General features: G+C 35.3%; 1 long non-coding RNA gene across 1 annotated transcript in view; it reads right to left on the reverse strand.

The window, feature by feature from the left end:
* Nucleotides 1-2947: 2947 nt before the first annotated feature.
* Nucleotides 2948-20487, reverse strand: part of LOC134761551 (uncharacterized) — a 40098-nt gene continuing 22558 nt past the window's right edge. The window contains exon 3 of the long non-coding RNA XR_010140334.1: nt 2948-3131. This is a non-coding gene — a long non-coding RNA (uncharacterized LOC134761551). The remainder of the gene's footprint in view (nt 3132-20487) is intronic.

The following is a 20487-nucleotide window of genomic DNA, read 5'->3' on the forward strand; positions in this document are numbered from 1 at the left end:
ATGCTTTGAAGAGCTAAATGGCAAATCTTTTTGATCTAAACAGTTTAATTATCTTGCTAAAAAAAAAAAAGAATGTGTATCCCTTGCGTTGATTACCTTCCTTAGTCATCTCTCTAGGAGCATGCGATTTTTTCCTTACTAGGCTCTCTGTTTCTTTAAACTATTCTCCAGATTTTCCAAAAAAGTATAAAAACCCCATAGTGTGTGAAAACTTTGCAATTTTCACTGGTTACAATTCCAACTAACTCAAATATAAGGATCAGTCCTAAGGGCTGCATGATATGTCTATGTTAGAACAAACTAATAAGTGAAACAAAAACATCAACAGCTCACAGCCTAGAGAACAGAAAGGAGCACTTTTCCTGAAATGCTTATAATCTGAATATGAGCTCTAATGACCATGTTTTGATTAATTTCCAACAGAGATGCCTATCCAGGCATGAGTATTTTTCCACTACAGCCTGCTCAAAAAAGACTTCTGTGTTCTGAAACAATACAACACTCATGACTGCTGCTATTTGTTGCTTTATTTTTCTAGAGAAGCACTTCTTAGCTTAACAGGTGTTCAGCCATTCTGTCAAAAGAATTTCTTCAGAAAAGTTAGGGGATACTGTGTAGGCCATGTCTTCCCATACTCTCATTGGAAAACTAACAGGGAGTCTTAGCAGGCTTTCATTCACTCTCAAGCACCATTACTGCTGAATACATTAAATGGTACTTCCCTTTTTAGTACATTTCAATGTGAAAAAGAAACCCTGGATTTTGATGTGTGATGTGAACTTGAACTGGATATGTTTTTTTAAAAAATCATTCAAAACTTCAGAATTATACATTGCTGCTACTGCGTTATCAATACTGTTCTGAAGCAACCAAGGATTATGGGGCATAAAATTCTGGAAATTTCTGTTCGGCCTGGTTTGGTGTCAAGTAGATTTCTCTTTAACCATGCTTGGAATACTTACATTAGCTCACAACAGGGCAAAATAATCTAACACAAAGCCTATTTAAAAAGAAAGTGTTGGATATCTCATGTAATTTATTGAATACTGTACTGAAAGTGAAAAACAAAATGGTTGTAAGGATAAAGTACGGTTTCCATGGAATGTTTATCACTTTTGTACCATTACAAAGTTGAAAATTTTAAGTCAAACTATTATAAGTTTGAGACCATCTTTATTAAACTTGGCATTTTATTTCTGAAATACCACCTTATCCCTATCCTAGTTCTGAATGGTTACCAATAACCTCCCTCATAAATGTAGAAATTCAGGAAGATATGCTCCTCCTCCTTCCAATGGAGATACAGATTTTTTGTTAATTTATGACATAATTGTTCCTGTCTGAGCCTTTCTTTCAGGAATTAATTTCCTAGGGAACATGAATGTTTTCTGCTGTTGTTAATAACATTATGGTCTTGTCAATAAACATGATGATCACAGAGTTCTAAGCATCTTTAATTCCTATCCAAAACTTGCTGTAAGTGTGCTCTATGTTGGTTTGTTTGTCTAAAATTGGTCACAACTGACACATTTCTGCTTTTGTAGTTGATATTATTTGCATAGAGAAAAAGTTGTTGCTAGTTAATGCTTAATAATTTCCTATAAAATAGTGATAGTATCTCACTTTGGGGAAGAGAAACCTGAGAGTCATGTGGAATACGTTTTGTTTTGGAATTCATTTCTCTTGGAAAACTAATTAGAGTTCATTTCATTCTGGTACATGGGACAGGGACACAAAAATGCTAAGGTTCCCAGTATTAATTAAGTTGTGTATGTTTAAGCAAAACAATCTGTTGATCCAAAAGTAATTAAGCCCACACTTCTTTAAGAAGTATTAAGAAAAAATAAGAAAATGAGAAGTAAGCCTTAGCTTCTGATGTGGCAGCCTTGGGGAGATGGACCAGTGGGAAGCTAATCTTGCCATAATGGACAGGAATGTGAGAATATTATAGAAGGACTGAGATATGAAGCAAAATTACTACTACTGGTTAATACCATCTATCTTGTTTGGGTGCTTCTACAGCTCAAACATCCTCCTCTGTAGTTAGTCTTTTTTTGCAGCTAGCCTAATCTACTTCTAGGGGACTAATTCCTGGAACATTTTAAATATCCTGCTCTGGGAAAATAGGATGGGCAAATGGTTACCACTTCCTTCTTTGTCCATTGTGCTAATAAATTTGCCTCTTTTCCACTTTTTAAAGCCCCAATGTACGGTGTGCTCCATCTATCCAAAACAGATAGGATAGGACTATATGAATCAGAGAGGACTAAGACAACCAGTCCTTAACATGTACCTCAATATTATTCAGAAGTCTCTGCAGCCATGAAGACAACGGTGATGGTGAAATCCAGGATGTTGCTGCTATCTAGACTGCAATCTCAATCTAGGATGTTGCTGTTGTACCACACAGACAGGTGGAAAATCCCACGATAATTTTCAAATGAAGGAATCTCCAGGAATTCCCATGACCTTTTCACCATCTTTCAAGCTTCCGAATGTGGTCTATTCATTTATTTTGATTAACCCAATAAATTAGCTTTGAATCTCTACCTTTCTATAAAAGAAATTTAGTTAGCTCTATTATTGTTTTATTTAAAAGAAAGTATAAAAACCTAAGATATATAGAAAAAGGTACCAAATAATAAATAAAGTAAGCTCTATTATTTTAAAGAAATAACTGGATTGCAAAGGAAAATTGCTGTTAATGGAATTGTAACATAGTCCCCAAACCTAAGATGTAGTAATCCAAACAAGTATATTGTAGACTAGAGATCAGGGCACAGTTTCTATAACATATAAAACTAAGTTTTATTCTCTACATCTGTGCTTAATATATTTTACCAAAATATAAAGTCAAATTATTCTAATATAAATTTATAGCATTGAAAAGTTATAAAGGGGAGTTGTTATGCATTTAGAAAGGATCTAAGTTGAGTAAAAATTTGATAAATTTTGCAACTTTAAATTACCTGAGTTTATTACTGAAACACTTGAAATCTTCTTTGTAATTCTCTCATTTCTCTAGAGCCCATAAGAGCTGTCAGGTGCATCCTTGGAAGTATCATTGCTTTTGTTTTCATCAGTTCACATATTCATGGCATTTCCCTGCTGCTTGTCAAAATAATTAATATCTGGAGTGGAAGAAATAGGTATACTGCATTTTAATAAAAAAAATTTTATACAAACATGGTTAGAGAAATAGTCTATTAAAAGTGTGAGCTTTCAGTCTTTGACCTTTTGTTACATTGCAAAAACATTTCTGATCTGCTTAAAGAATTATGGACACAGCTGTCATCTCTGTAGCATTAATGAAGGGTTTATTTTCAAAAGAATTATCTTGCTAAAGTTTTGAAAAAGTTTGGATATTCATCAATTTAGGATCTACCTCACAGTCAATAAGAATAAATAAGAAAAAAAGAATCCACTCTGTGGAACTATACTGAAAGCTTATGAGAACTTAAAGTTCCTATCACCTTGAATATACAATTTTTGCTCATTTACCAATAAATGTATTTAATCCCATCATAAATTCTTGCTAGCTACAAGTAGGTTATCAGCCACTTCCCTGGGTGACCTATGGAATCAAAATAACTGTGATATATCAGATCAAGTTCTTTTCACAATCCATTATAAAACACAATGATTCACTTTTCCAAGATATGACACCACCCAACATCTTGTATTCTTCCTACAGATGCTGGGAACATTTCGAATTATATCATCCTCCATATAACACACCTGGAGTTTTTAGGTCCCATTGCCTCTGCTTTTAGTCTATGGTTAGGAACCTTTTGTTCTTTTGTATGAAATCACTCTCTCTCAAGAGTTACTTAAATCAACACAGAATACACAGTCCCATAAAATGGGCAAGTGAAATATATTAGTCCAGCAAACAAGCATCAAAAGTACTAATACAATGACAAATTATTGGAAAAGAAGGGAATATGGTCTTCCTCCTGGTATATTACATTTAAAAAAACAAGTCTTTTAGGAAAAATTGAAAATAATTGAGTCTAAATAATAAAAAGGATTGCGAATATCATACAAATTCTTAGCACACTTCATAACACATACTTTTCTCTACAGATACCCAATGACATAGGAAAAAAAAAGGTGTCTGATGCTTTTAAAAGGCTCCTAATTTTATATAGTCCATAACTTTAGCTTCTGAATTTCAGATAACCAAAAACAATGTATTTTTTAAAATCTCGATTTCCTGAATCCTTAAAAATAATGCACATACTATTTTTAAAGAAAGAATTATTAAAGTAAAATAATAATAATATATGTAGAAGCATCTAGGAGATATCTGGCACAAAACAGACACAGGAAAATCAACATTCTCATTCTTTATCCTTTTCTTAACCAAAAGAATGTAGATACAATTTTGCAATATACAAGCATACTGACTTTACATAGATGCTAAAATCTCTTCAAGCAGCACACCATGGAATTATATTTTAATTTTACCTATTACTGATCTGTAAAATCCTGAATTGGCATAATAGATGACAATTAAGTCAAATCAGAAAATAATTTTATATGCTTTCATTAAAGTTTAAAGTAAATTGATGTAGAATTTGATCTAGTTTTTTTTTGAAGAAGACAGCCATCTGTATCTGTGTGGGTTCTAAATCCACAGATTCAATCAACTGCGGATTGAAAATATTCAGTTGAAGGCTAAGGCAGGAGGGTCACGTGAGGCCGGGAGTTCAAGACCACCCTGAGCAACATAATAAAATCCCATGTCTAAAAAAGAAAATAATTAGTCAAGTGTAGTGGCACATAGCTGTAGTCCCAACTGCTCAGGAGGCTGAGGTAGGATTCCTTGTGCTCAGGAGTTTGACACAGCAATGAGCTGTGGTAGCACCACTGCACTCCAGCCTAGGCAACAGAATAGTGTCTCGTCTCTTAAAAAAAAAATTCACAGAAAATACAATTAAAAAATACAGTATAAAGACTATTTGCCTAACATTTATATTGTATTAGCTATTATAAGTAATCTAGAAATGATTTAAAGCATATTGGAGGAGATGCATAGATAATATGCAAATATTATGCCATTTTATACCAGAGACAAGCATCTGTGGGTTTTGGTTCCCTAGGGGTCCTGCAACCAACCCACTGCAGATTCCAAGGGACAGTGGGATACAATTTCATTTAACTACATAGCCTCCCAAATAATAAACCTTCCTCCAGTTGCCTGTTGATGCTTAAAAATGCTTTGACAGAAGACAAATCTTACTCCATGATGATAGACTACACTTAAAATATGTAAATATAATGTTTTAAAACCAGCAATTTAACTGCAACTCACCACATAGTTATAGGGACTGATGTGTGAGTCCCTCTGGAAGTGAGTTTTGGTAGGAGTCAGACAAGAACACTGAACAGAGGTGAAGAAAGTAGGAAGGTGAGGAGAAGAAAGGTACATAAGTTAAGGGTAAACATTGCCTTCTATTTGCAAAGCCTCCTCTTCTGCCTTTCCATTTTCCTGTCTCCCTTTCCCTTTGTCTTAGCTCTAAACACTTCTTTCCTCATAAGGGTGACAGCTATGTGCACATTTTAAAGGTCAAGAGGTGCTAAGCTAGACATTTCCTCAAGCATTCTTTTATAGGTGTTCCAGATAAAAGAGTTGGTGTAAGGCCGGGATTTAAAAGACTGAGAGAAAGAAAACCATGATAATTTCCCTTATGGCTTTTTTTCTAGCCCTGGAATTATAAAAGTTATAAAAGTGTTTCCCTTACCCCCTGGTTTAAAAAGAAAAAAAAAAAAAACCTGACTACTATGGTAACATGTTTACATCTAGTCTTAATGTACAGAAGTCAAGAAAAGCTGAGTTCATGAATATTTTCCAGAGCTATGATATAAATTTTTCCAATTTAAAGCCAACTTCTTTTTATAATTCATTCACTTCCTGTCTCAGTTAAAATAAAAACAAAAAAATTAAATATATTCCTGGAATTTACAAGACATGGTCACTATTTTATTACACTCTGAATTATTTTGCCCTTCTATCCTTCTTGAAATTTGTGGAAGGTCAGGCTATGTGAATATTTGCTTCCAATGATTAGAATTGAATAACCAGCATGTGGTAAAGTTGAGTAAAGTTCAGAAGACTGCACAGCAGACAACAAGACAGAGATGCCAAGGAACAATGGATTTCCAGAACAGCATGGGCCTGTGTAATTTAGCATGACCTTTCTGGTTTTCTATGTACAAGTGTACTATTCATTGGCAATTAGGAGAATTTAGTATGAACTGTGTGAAGTTTATCAAGTCTCAAGTTTTATATTGAATTTCTGGGTCTGACTGCATAGCAGCTACAAAGCTTGCTATTGAGAGATACTTAGATTTTTGTTTGTCGAAAAGTGATCTAGATCCTAATCTCTCTTCTGCTCTTTTTCTTTTTTTCTGCTCTTTTCCCTACTTCAAACACTACCACCTCAGGAAGAGCTCACTTAAGAAATAATTTACTGAAGATCAAAACTACTTAAAGAGCATCTTAATATTTAACATGTATAATGAGAGCTCTTCCCTTTGGGTCCAAGAAAGATTGTAGCCAAAAATAACTAAATATCAAACGCTAAAAAAAAAAAAGAGAGAGAGAAAAAGATGTACACATTCAGATTGTTTTTCTCTTCTAGAAAGGTGAATTCATATACCTTGTTAACTTGTGCTTATGGTATAAAATTATTTATTATGGATCAATATGTACCTTATCAACTATAAGTAGAAGCTGATTTCTTTAATTGGAGTTCTCTTTGATTGCCTACATTGCATTTGTGTAATGGCATTGATCTTATTTTAGTTATTCTTTCCTGTATATATTCTCAAGCTCTTTGGTATAATTAACCCTTTGACTTATAAATTCATAGAGATTTAACCATTTGTGCCTTGCAGACGCCCCAGCTTTAATTACAGTGCATATTTTCTATATGTTTTAATTTTGAAAACAAATCAGAATATCTAGAATAATTATTCCTTCTCAAAAAGTACAAAAGTAGGTGGACAGCAGTAACTTAAGAAGAAAACTAAGTTTACCATAAATGTCTCTCTTTTCTATTACGCAGTTGGAAAAAGTATAAGGCAACAGTGCTGAGCCATTCAGAGAAATATTGTGTTTAATGTCTGAGAAGCTTTGAAAAGAGGGAAATTTTTTTTTCCTTTCATTGATGCTTTGGGAGTTTAGCCCAATAGCACTATAGTTGTGACTTGAATTGCGTTGGAAATTGGATTCTGTACACTAAATTAATCTTTAAAAGTGTTCAAATAGTATTATAATTTATTGACAGTGTGACGGTATAATATACTAAAGAACTAGACAATATTCTCCAGCAATACATTAAATAAAAACTTGATTATAGTTCAGATTATATTGGTGCTAATTGATCTTTATTTAGATAGTTGAAAATTTTCTATTTCTGTTTCTAATAAAGAAAAAGTAGCAGCATCTACCTTCTTAGAATTCCAGGTTGGTTTTTTTTTTTTTTTTTTTGTATTGTTTGTACTTAATCTTGCTATTTAAAAAATGAGAAACTAGCTAGAATTTTAGAGCCAGGAAAGGTATTTTTGATTTGGTCTACTTTAATGTTTCTGGGCTGATTTGATTGACCCTGTGGATCAAATAATTGGCCTTGTTTGTTAAAGAAGTAAACAGCACAGAGCTTCAGGCTAATACAGTCACAAATATTTTAAAATGGGAGTCTGATATGGAAAGGATAACTCTTCATTTGCCTTCCCAGACAGGCCTTCTTAAAATAGTTATACCCACTATCACAAAACACCTTATGCTTATAAACATTCTTCCCTTTGCTTGACATGTACTTGGAATAAATTTTGAAGTACTGGTGATATAAATAATTGAATTCAGTAAAAGAACACTGGGATTAGAATTGTGTGTGCAGTCTCACCACTAAATAGCTCAGCACTCTTAGATAAATGACAACATCTCTCAACCACGTTTTCTCTCTCAGCTCTAAAATGAGGCATTAGACTTAATCATCTATAGACTGGCAGCTCAAATTCCTGTAACCTGTTCCAATTATACTCTCTTGCCCAATTTATCTTCTGTCAGTGGCCCCATTTAAAAGATTGTTGGCCAGTCAATATTTGCAATGAAAATAAGAGAGAAATATATTCAATTTTTATAGAAAAAAATCAGTTCTTATTCTTATTTTATTAATTTATTATATAATCAAGGCTGAGACAGAGAGATAAACAGAAAGAGAAACAGAGAGAAAGAAGTAGAAGGAAAAGCACTGTAACAGTATTCCATAGTATTTCTTTTATAAAATTATCATCAAGGTTCTAGTATATGAGGAAGTTTAAGAGAAAAATCATATATAAAAAAATTTGCAACTGGGTAACATTTTATAAGGAAATTTATAAAAATATAGACTATTCAAATATAATTAATTTTTATTATCGATGATGGCTTACAGTGCAATTTAGTGTTTTATCTTAATTTTCCTAAAAAAAGGAAACTAAAATATTGACAATCATAACTTCTTTTATTAGGTGCAATGTGTTTTTCATGATGTATTCCTGCCAGAGAACCAGCTTTCTAGTAGTATTTGGTTATATGGTTTGGAAATTAAAAGAACTCCATTAACCTCCTGGGTCCATGAGCTGATGAGTAGCATTCTTATACCATCATTTCAAAATGACTTCTTATTACTAATACTAGTTGTTCCATTACAGTTAAAATTAAAGACTATGGAAGCTTATTTAAAAGAAGCTTAATGTGGACTTTTACACCCAAAGAGTGCTAACTCGCCACAGCAAATATATGACTACATAGAGCAGTTATTCATCATTTTGACTTTAGAGCAAAATGAGGATTTGTGGCCATGCTATTGAAAGACTTAAAGGGCATCGTTAGTATCTTTTTCATCTCCCAGACCTCTAGATACATTAAAATACTAAAGAGACACAGTCATGCAATCTCCTGTGATTTGAATGTGTCTCCCAAAGTTTATGTATTGGAAACTTAATCCCTAATGCAACAGGGTTAAAAGAGATGGTTAAGAGGTGATTAGGGCATGAAGACTCTGCCCTCACCAATGGATTAATGCTATTATCATGAGAGTAGGTTAGTTATTGCTATAGAAAGATGCAGCAAGAAGGCCCTTGCCAGATGTGGGCTTCTCCACCTTAGACTTCCCAGACTCTAAAACTGTAAGAAATAAGTCTCTGTTCTTTATAAATTATGCAATCCCAGGTATTCTGTTATAGCATCACAAAACAGGCTAAGACAAAATCTTAAGAGTATTTGGTTGTCTGTAGAAAACAATTTGGGGCTGAGTTATGAGGTATGAAAAACAATCTATTCATTAAGTTAATTATCAGTATGAAAGGAAATTAGGAGTTGGTTATCCATAAATAAATAAGCATATGAACTTTGAATCTTAATTGAAGATTACTAAACAATGAAACTATATAAACATTTAATTTCTCTATTTCCTGAAGTAGCAGGAATCTCTCTCCTCTTAAAAAGCTTAAAATAATCAATAGATAAAAGATTGAGGTGGGTAGATGGATTACTTGAGGTCAGGAAGTCAAGACCAGCCTGGCCAACACAGTGAAACCCCCTCCCTACTAAAAATACAAAAATCAGCCAGGCATGGTCGTGTGTGCCTGTAGTCCCAGCCTTTTGGGAGGCTGAGGCAGGGGAATCACTTGAACCCAGGAGGCAGAGGTTGCAGTGAGCTGAGATCACGCCACTGCACTCCAGCCTGGGCAACAGAGTGAGTCTCTGCCTCAAAAAAAAAAAAATAAATAAATAAATAATTCAAGAAAATATATTTTTGTTGTTATTTTTCAGAATATCGGTCTTTTAGAGAGTGAAGTCAAAAGACTAATCATCTCTTGGATGCCAGACATTTGTGTGGTTTTGGTTGATGTTAAAAAATAAACTAGGCTTAAAAACATAAAGCAACAGGCCTTTACTGACCATCTAGTGTGAGCCTGGTCCTATGCTAAATATTCCAAAATCATCCTATTTCATTTGATTTCATCAAGAGACTGAAGAAAGATTTTGCTCTTTAGATCCACAGGTCAGATCTCTTACACAGTCATGAGAAACTAAAATGGATTTGACTCGTTATACATACTAACAGCAGCAATAATTTAAATGTATTTAGGTTTTTTTAAAGATTTGATTTTTTAAATAATTTTTTATCAATCTACATAAAACATATGGCCAAGTTGACTACATTGTTAACAGTTGTATCTAACCTGCAGGCACAGAATCAATGTATAGGAAATATTAAAGAGTTAACTAGTAAAACTATTGCAGCAGGTAGTAGATGTGTATTAGTCTGTTCACACGGCTAATAAAGACATACCCAACCAGACGTGGTGGCTCACGCCTGTAACCCCAGCACTTTGGGAGGCCGAGGCAGGTGGATTACGAGGTCAGGAGTTCGAGACGAGCCTGGCCAAGATGGTGAAACCCCATCTCTACTAAAAATACAAAAATTAGTCAGGTGTGGTGGTACACGCCTGTAGTCCCAGGTGCTTGGAAGGCTGAGGCAGGAGAATCGTTTGAACCCAGGAGGTGGAGGTTGCGGTGAGCTGAGATCGTGCCATTGCACTCCAGCCTGGGTGACAAGAGCGAAACTCTGTCTGAAAAAAAAAAAAGCCATAACCAAGACTGGGTAATTTATCAAGAAAAAAGGTTTAATGGACTCACAGTTCCACATAGCTGGGGAGGCCTCACAATCATGGTGGAAGGCAAATGAGGAGCAAAGTCACATCTTACATGGCATCAGGCAAGATAACTTATATAGGGGAACTCCCCTTTGTAAAACCATCAGAACTTGTGAGACTTATTCACTATCACGAAAACAGCATGGGAAAGAACCTACCTCCATGATTCAATTACCTTCCGCCAGATCCCTCCTACAACATATGGGAATTATGGGAGCCACAATTCAAGATGAGATTTGGGTGGGGACACAGCCAAACCATATCGGGGTGTGTGACAAGAAGTGTGTAATCAAATATTCCATCCAACAAAGGAATAGCTCCCAATTACTTTGGTGTAGTGAAGATATATTCATTAACTATGTTTTCTTCTTTTCTGTATTCTCCATGCTTTGGCATCCGGGCCTTGAAGACTAGGGGAGACTGCCCCCCTGAGGGCTAGCCAATTCTTAGAGATACCAAATGACTTACCCAGGAGCATGCCTTTGATTTGCAAACCAACCAATCCAGACCCCATACCTCAATCATCTATTTTATCTAATTCTCACACACCAAGCCAATGTTCCCTGTTTCATAATCACCCCAAGGTCAGGTACTATACAACTAGGGGCCACTCATATAGCCCAGAGTCTACCGAAATTATTCAAACTATCCAATCCTAAACCTGTACAGCTGCTTACCCTGCCTCTCTCACTGCATCCCACAACAATCACAATAAAGGTTCTGATCCATGCATTCCCCCTGCTCCCTCTGTCTCCTGATCAACTTCGGTGCTTCTCCATGTGGCCTTGAATGGCTTGTTGTGCCCCTACTCTTGGAAGCTATAAGTAACAAACTACCTTTTCAATGGCAATTTTCTCCTGATCTGTTGGCCTCACCATATCTGAAAGAAAACAAAATTTCAGGTGCATTTTAAAACAGAGTAATTTTTAAGTAACAGTCAGTTCTGAAGATGTTCTCTTCTACCCAAAATGTCAAGCAGCATAGGTTTAGATATAAGTCAGGGTCCTCCAGAGAAACAGAATGAATAGGATATGGCTCTATCTATCTATCTATCTATCTATCTATCTATCTATCTATCTGATATATATTACATATTTATATATATACACACATATATTTATGGAGAGAGAGATATATTGATTATTAGGAATTAGCTCATGAAATTCTGGAAGGTGGAAAGTCCACCATCTGCTTCATGCCACCTGGAGACCCAAGAAAGCCAGTGGTGTGATTCAGTCCCAATCAGAAGGCCTGAGAACAACGGGAGCCAGTGATTAAGTAAATCTCATTCTGAAAGCAGGAAGAGATGAGATGAGCTATTCCAGCTCAAACAGTGAGGGAGGAAAAAGGTGAATTTCTCCTTACTCCACCTTTTATTCTATTCGGGCCCTCCACAGATTGGATGATGCCCACCTACATTGGGGAGGGCAGGCTACTTTATTAAATCCACCAATTCAAATGCCAGTCTCATCCAGAAACACCCTTACAGACACACACAAAAACAATGTTTATCCTGAGCACCCCATAACTCACTCAAGTTGACACATAAAATAACCCATCACAAGGGGTAAAAATATCTTCCCATTCCACCACTGCAGCTCTTTGCAACAGAGAACTACTGAAGAAAGGCTAAAAGGTCACAGCAAAGTTCAGAAAAGCCATTCCTGGAGTAAATGTGTAACCAGTTGTAAGGATCTTTTTCAAAGAATATTGGCAACTTCCCTACATTTTTTTGTAGTTGCAACCAGTGGTATCTAAAATTATATAAATATACTCAATAAAAACTATGTACTAAGGATTTAATGTGTGTAATTCGAGCATTTACAAAAGAAGACAGAATTTGCTGTAATTTGTACAAAAGCCTTGGTGCAGTTAGGCAATAGATAATGCAGAACTCAGAAGCATATCATTGGAGAATACTTAAGTAAAATCATGAAAGAAAAAGGGGCATTTTCTGAGAATTGAAGAAGGAAATGTCCCATGATTCTAATAGGAAGGGCTTGGAAGAAAACATCAGAACCATAATCAATATGAATTATATATAGTTCTCCTTCCACAGCATGGGTTTAGATGCTTCATTGCCTTTAGTTATAATCAGCTTTTCAGGTCTTTTAAAAAACAGCTGCAAAAGCAGTGGACCCAATTGACAACTATGGTCATGATACTATACTAGTACTCCGTCTAAACATACCAGGTAGGCATTTCATTCATCTATGCTGCCTTAAAAATATAATTCCATCTATGTACCAGTAATTTTGTTCAATTCCGTCATTTTTATCCATTAAATTGCCAGAGAATAAGGAAGAGGAAGAGAAGAAGGCTATCTGGGAATAGTCAGATTTATTGATTAGATACACTGTATTTACAATTAATTTGATTTACTGACTTGACTAGTTCATGTATTTATTTGTTTATTCACTAGCAAATATAGATGGAGCACCACTTTGTGCTAAGCACTCTGCCAACTTCTAGGTAGCAATAATAGACAAACTAAGCATGTTCTTTTTAATTTAGGGTCTATTCGGAGAAGCAGACGTTAAAAAAGCAAACTCACAGAAACAATCTAGAATCGTGGTAATTGCTATAAAGAAAAGGAAAAGTCCTATGAAAGAGAAGAGTCAGGAGGCTGTGTAGACATATTCTGCATCAGAAATTAATCAGTCACATAAATGAGCTGATGTTACAGAATATTTTTTAAATAATTAAATTTTTGTATTTCATAAGTCATGTTTTGCTTTTTGGAGATTTTGCTGGTAAAATCCACTCAATTTGACAGCTCCTTTTCTCTTTCTGTTTTTTCTTCCTACCAAATAGGGGTTTTCTGATTATTTTAAAATTTTTTGTCTCAGAACAGCTTGACTTAAGATTTCCCCAAGCATTTTATCGGGCAAGAGATGACATAAATTATTCATTTTATAAATGTCTTGCTAAGGTATTCTACCAATACCCATAGGAATATATGTTTTAGAGCTTATTTTCTAGTCCAATAAAAATTAATCTCTACATGGGCATTACAGGCTATGTCATTCAGAACTTGTTTATATGATATGTTAGTATTTCTGTGGTGTATTGAGCTTATATTTCTGTTTAGGTAACCAATAATTTAAAAAACAAAGATTTTTATTTTATTTTAGTTAATTAGACATGGGGTCTTGCTATATTGCCCAGGCTGAAACACAATGGCTAGTCACAGGCATGATCATAGCATATTACAACCTCAAACTCTGGCCTCAAGTGATCCTCCCACTTCAGCCTCCCAAGTAGCTGGGACCACAGTTGCATGCCACCACACCTGAACAAGAATCTTAATAACAATAATAATAATGATAAAGTGTCCCATAATTTAATACTTATTTAGAAGATCTATATAATTACAAGCTTTTAACCAGAAGAGAATACACAGTATAACATTTATTAAGCCTTTACACTATGGTATGCCCTGTGAATCTTCTGATCAAATACAGTTTGATTAGGCAAGCTTAAAAATATTTTCATATTACCAATATTTTACCTGTGCATGTGTGCATATCTTTAACAGGAGAATTATTTATAATCATATTTAGTATAATGACTAATATACTTAATTTCATTACTTCAATATTAATTCATATATGCTTATTAGCTATTTTCAGCATTTTTTCCCCCTCGTGGCAGCACTGAAATGTAGTATTATATCCACAGTCAAAAGAGAGTTGAGGTTCTGATTTTGATGGGAATGCTTCATGCATGTTTTCATCTTTGAGTGTGATTTGGTTTTATCATGTTAGGAAAACATCTTTCTAGTTTACAGAACCTTTATATCAGGACTTGATGTCAAATTTTATCAAATCTATTTGGCACTGTTAAAATAATTACATTTAATTTTTCTTTGATTTACTGATAAACTGAGCTGTGAGTTTCTAATATTGACCATTTGCCTATGCCTGAAATAAAAGCTTCTTGATCATAACATGGTGTTCTTTTAGCATGTGGTGAGTTTTCAATTGTATTATTTTATTTGTGCTTTTACATCTATAATCATGAGAGAAATTGGTTTGCTTTTCATGCTTTCTCAGGTTTGGGTAACAAAAAAGTAGCACTTGTGGCATCTTTATATAAATTCCCACTGTCTGGGGTAGACTGTGCAGGGCTCACAGCTGGTAAGCAGGATATAATAGACTATATTCAACACCTACTGCTGCTCACACCCTTGGCCAGGGTCTCCTGGGCAGTAAACTTTGATATGTTGTGACCCCAGTATCGAGGTTACATTCACTTCCTTAAGTTTGGCAACTTCTCTTCTTTTTGTGTTTATTCTTTGTCTTTCATGACATGAATAATCTTGAAGAATATGGCCAGCTACGTTACAGAATATCCCTCAGTGTGTGTTTTCTGATTTTTCTTTTTGATTTTATTTAGATTATGCATTTCAGCTGAAATAGTACAGTGATGCTATGTACATATGTCATTCAGAGGCACATGATATTCACTGCTTACTGAGGATGTTAATTTTGATCAGTTGTTGACTGTTTTCTGCACAGCATTAAGTTTTTTTAAATTTTTTATTAGTAAATAATTTGTGGAAAGATACAGTCATGCTTAGCTTAACAACAGGAATATGTTCTGAGTAATATGTTGTTAGGCAATTGTGTCATTGTGTGAATATCACAGAGTGTACTTACACAAACCTAGCCTCTATAGCCTGCTACACACCTAGGCTACATAGTATAGGCTATTGCTCCTGAACTACAAACCTGTATAGCACGTTACCATACTGAATACTGTAGGTGACTATAACACAATGGTATTTATGTATCTAAACATCTAAGAACAAAAAGATACAGTAAAAATACAGTATCATAATTTTATGGAATCACTGGTGCATGTGTGGTGGGTCCATTGTTGGTCCAATGGTCCAAAACATTGTTAAGCAGTGCATGACTGTATTTTGGGACTATGTAAATACATGTTCCTCATTAAATTTCCCCACTCTCAGAATCTATTAATTATTCTTTTTGTTGGAAACCTGAATTCATTTTTATCATTATGGTTGTAAAGTGGTGATGTTTTAATTCCCATCATTTCTTTTTTGGTTGTCATTCTGCTATTGTTATTCTCAAGACAAAAAAAAAAAAAAAAAAAAAGAACTTTCATTTGAGCAAGTTCTCAACCTGTCTGTACCTCAGCTTCCTTATCTCCAGGATGGTCAAGAACTATATCTCTTAGGGTTTCTGTGAAATTGAAAGAAGATAATGTATATAAGTAAATTAACATAATGGCTATTATAAAGTAGCATGCAATAAACGTTAGTTTCCCGATCTACTCTTTCCAACATAAGTTTTTAATTTATTTACTTTAAAAGTTCTTGCCTCTTTAATGTATAATAGATATTCTAATAAATAATAACATTCTAATAAAATGATTTCTAGATAAAAATACTTCAGCAAATCATGTGATTTCATCCTCCTTGATTTAAGCAAATTGTTAATATGACCATTTGTTGAAACAATTGCAGATTCATTTGACACTAATCTTTGGAGTTTCCTGATGAGTAAATGTGGGGTTTCCACAATTCTGTAATGCAGCTGTTATTGGAAAAGTCAGTACAAAGTTCAGCTGCAGTCTTGGAAATAGATTTCATTGTGTTTTATTTTTAGATGGTTCTTTAATTTCTGTTCCCTTTCTAAAGAAAGACTCAATTTCACTGTCCCTGGTATGTATTATTTCCATTCTCTTGGCTCAATATTTTCTATTATTTATTTTTCCAAGTATAAAATTTCATTTGTGGTAGCCCCTGGGGTCATGGTTATCAGAAACAAACAACTGAAATAGATATGTGGATGAGATTGGACTCACATACCATATTGGTTGGCAAACTACAGCAAGCCAATAAGGGGTTTTAGGACATATATTTTAAAGGTCCCAGAATCATTGTAGATATCAAGGATCTCTGAATCCCCTTTCAATTTGCCTTGGGTCCTTTGCTAACATGCCACACAAATCAGTCAACACAGTCTTTAAACTTTCACTACCCCTCTAGTTTTATGAATGTGAGCCTGGGGAAAATATGTTCCTGCCTCACCTGTCTCTTTTCCTAAAAGTCATACCCATGGGGTAATGAGTGAATACACTGGGTATTCTTTTTAATAAAGAAATATTTTGTGCCAAAGTGACCATTTCAGTTGTTCCTATGCTATCTCATTATTAAAAGAAATATATAAAAGGGGCTACTTCCCACTTAGACATTCTAAAATGTTACCTCAAAAGATAGCCCACTACCAATCATATTATCAATTTCCTGCCAATCCCACTATAATCAAACTTTTTTCTTTCAACTAATTTATCCCCCTGTTAAATTCCAATTCTTTCCCAACTTTACCACTAAATGCTCCCTCTATAAAATTAGCAGTCCCATTCATACCAAGTTGTAGTAACTGGAGTTGATGTGGCATAAAGAGAGCCTTAGTCTCCTTCCGTACCTGATTTAACTTGATCAATGAATCCCCCTTTGTCTTATTCATGTCGGGTTTACACTTGCTTGGGTCTTACTTCTACTCAGTCATCCTCACTTGAGCCAGGGTACTGATCGCTGACCTCCTAAGAGAACTATCGTTATCTAAAGAGTTCTTCCACACTGCCTCCTTCCCATATTCATTGGAACCTTGTGGTCTCCTTTCAAGCCCAGACCAAATGGTCATCTTCCATTCCCACTGTAAAATAGGAGTTGAAAGCTTTACTCCTCTCCCAGGAGCCAGCTCTAGACCTGATAGTCTAACTTTTACTCCGTCATTCCTGCTGGCCATAAAAAGGAAAGTGGGACCCACAGGGTATCATCAATTTATATTTCAAAATAATATAATTCTTCGCTATCCCACAACAAGACAAAGTTCAAGTCCTTTCCACAAGTGAAAATTAACGGAGAAACCAAAAACAAAAACATTTAACAGTTCAGCTAAATGTGTACACACACGAAATCTCTTCATTTTTTTTAGCTGTTGTTGGGAAACTCTTAAGCAGATACCAGCTAAGCATGTGGTACTTTGTATTTCAATCAATTTGATTAAAAGGATGGAGGGACACTCATCAACATACGCCAAGATACATGAGCCTACAATAATAGAGCACCCTGGTCCTTGAGGATTCTACAGTCAGCTTCCTTTATAGCTCCAGATTCCCATGGTACAAATGTAAGCGACCTGGCAGCATTCTGTTAAAAGTGTTTTATGCCCTTTGCCCTCAGAAGACAAACACATTCACTTTAGCCTTTGCACCAGAATATAGCAAGCTGGACACCAATGTCTCCCCAGGCATAAGGAATTATTACTCCGTCTCCATTCTCTGGAGGAATAATACAGTGCCCACAGAATCCATGGGAGTTAAATAAATATTTGCTAAAAATAACACTGGTATTTGGAATTCATTATTAGGGACTTGTTGTAATGTATTTTTCAGACTGTTGCTCGGATAAATCGTCTGACTACCCCCTGATGAGCAGAAGAAGTGCAGCAACTCTTAAATTGACATGATTAACCTAAATTGTAGGTTGTCACCATGTTCCATGCTATATATCTTTTTCGGCTTTGAGGCTAACAAGCCTTTCGTAGAAAAATACAAAAATGCCATGCATTTTATCACTTTAACACATGATTATTTATTGCATCACTTCACTTGAATCCCAGGAGTTAGATCTGCATACATAACTCTGGAATCATCGACATAAACTGTAAACCACTATACAAATATAAGCATCCTCATTGCCTTCATCACCACCATCATCCTCATCATCATTATTCATAAAATCTGTTCTTTTTCCCTCCAGTATCTCCCTATGAATCACCATTTCCTCTCCGGTACACAATCACTGTCCTTCTGGACCCTCATTGCCTCATGCCTGAATATCACAATGCATTTGTAACAACTTTTCTAACTCCGTGATCTCCCAGCCCCCAATTCATCTCATACAAGACTATCAGATGCAGCTCTCTAAAAATCTGCATTTACTATGTTTGAAATGCTCTAATTCATTCAATATTCACTTATTGAGAACATACCATGTAGAAACATTCAGTATGAGGGAAGCAAAGATGAACAAGACAAGAGAGCAAAATATGTATACACAAATTACTATAGTCCTAGGCAGAACTGAGAGCTGATAGAACAGAATTAAAACACAGTTCTATGCAAACTCAGAGAAGGTAGGATTTAATTCTCATTGAGTACATTTGGAAAGGTGTAATTGAGGTGGTGGGATCTGGAGGCAGCTTCAAAGAAAATAATAAATTTTTTGAACGGTAGAGATAGGAAAACCTATAGGAGGAGAAAAATGTGAGCTAAGATACAAAAGCAGATCATAGGTTATATATTTTATACATATATATAAAATATATATTATATATATATTTACAGCAATGCCATGATTACACTGAAAATGTAGTGTGTGTGTTTCCTACACCAATTTCTACTGTAGATTTATAGATCACATATCCTCCTCGACCCGCCCACCCTTCATCAGCCAGTACCCACATTATAAATAACAAGGGGAGAGCTGAAAAAATGGAAGAAAATTAAGATTTCCTTACCTTTTTATCACCTGTTAGTTTTTTGTTTTTTGTTTCTTTTTAATTTTGCCAGACCAAACATTTTAACTTACCTTAAGGTGGGACAAAGCTGTTTCCAACAGACCCTTAGTTCTTCCAGAAAAAAGCAAAAAGTAATTCTGCTGACTAGTTAGGAAAAAGCTGAGGACAGTTGTTTTCCTTATAAGTTGATTTTCTTGCTACTCTGCCAATTTAATCTAATAACCTACCTCTGCTTCTAAAAGTCACAAGCAGCCATAGCCACCTCCAAACAAGAAACAGGTCATGTTTTCTTTTTGATACTGTCATTTGCCTTGCAGTTTACTGCCCCAACTCTGACGCTAGTTGCTCCCACTGCCTAGTCTCTAGTTGCTATGTATTTGTGTTTATAAAAGTATAGTATAGGAAATACCCAATAATTTGTTTTATTTTGTTTGATGAGTCTTGTTTTATGTGTTTCCCTGATTATGAATCACTATGATTTTAGTGATTTGGGGGAATAATACCAAAACCTATGTTTTTATCAGGCATCCCAGAAGAATTCAAGCAAGAGCAATTCATTGTTTGAATTGAATTTCTGGCTGCTGAATGAAGACAAAACTTATGTAAAAAGGCTAAAGTTAAGTACAGAAAAGATAAGAAATCCTGCTCTTGGAGCTCCATATTAGCCAAATGACAGAAATCTGACTTCTGACTAAGTTTTAAAAAAAAATGTTTAAGTCCTTAACTGTGAATTCTTCAGTGTTATGCGAAACCCTGTCTCTACCAAAAATACAAAAAAATTAGCTGGACGTAATGGTGCACACCTGTGGTCCCGGCTACACAGGAGACTGAGGTGGGAGGATCACCTGAGCCTGGGAGGCGGAGGTTGTGGTGCACTGAGATCACACCACTGCACTCCAGCCTGGGCAACACAGTGAAGCACCATCTCAAAACCTCCCCCTGCCAAAAACAAAACAAAACAAACAAACAAAAAAGAAATCTAAAAAAACTAACCCCTTCTTTGCTCAGGAACTGAAAACCACCTTTGTAAAGCTAATGAAAGGCCACAAGAAAAAGGTTATGGGAGGCGTCTGAACTTTGTCACCTAGGCTGGAGTACAGAGGCATGATCTTGGCTCACTGTAGCCTCTGCCTCCTGGACTCAGGAGATCCTTTCACCTCAGCCTCCTGAGTAGTGGGAACTACAGGTGTGCACCACAACCACAACCCCTGCCCAG

This window comes from Pongo abelii, chromosome 5, assembly GCF_028885655.2.
Source record: "Pongo abelii isolate AG06213 chromosome 5, NHGRI_mPonAbe1-v2.0_pri, whole genome shotgun sequence".
Lineage (NCBI taxonomy): Eukaryota > Metazoa > Chordata > Mammalia > Primates > Hominidae > Pongo > Pongo abelii.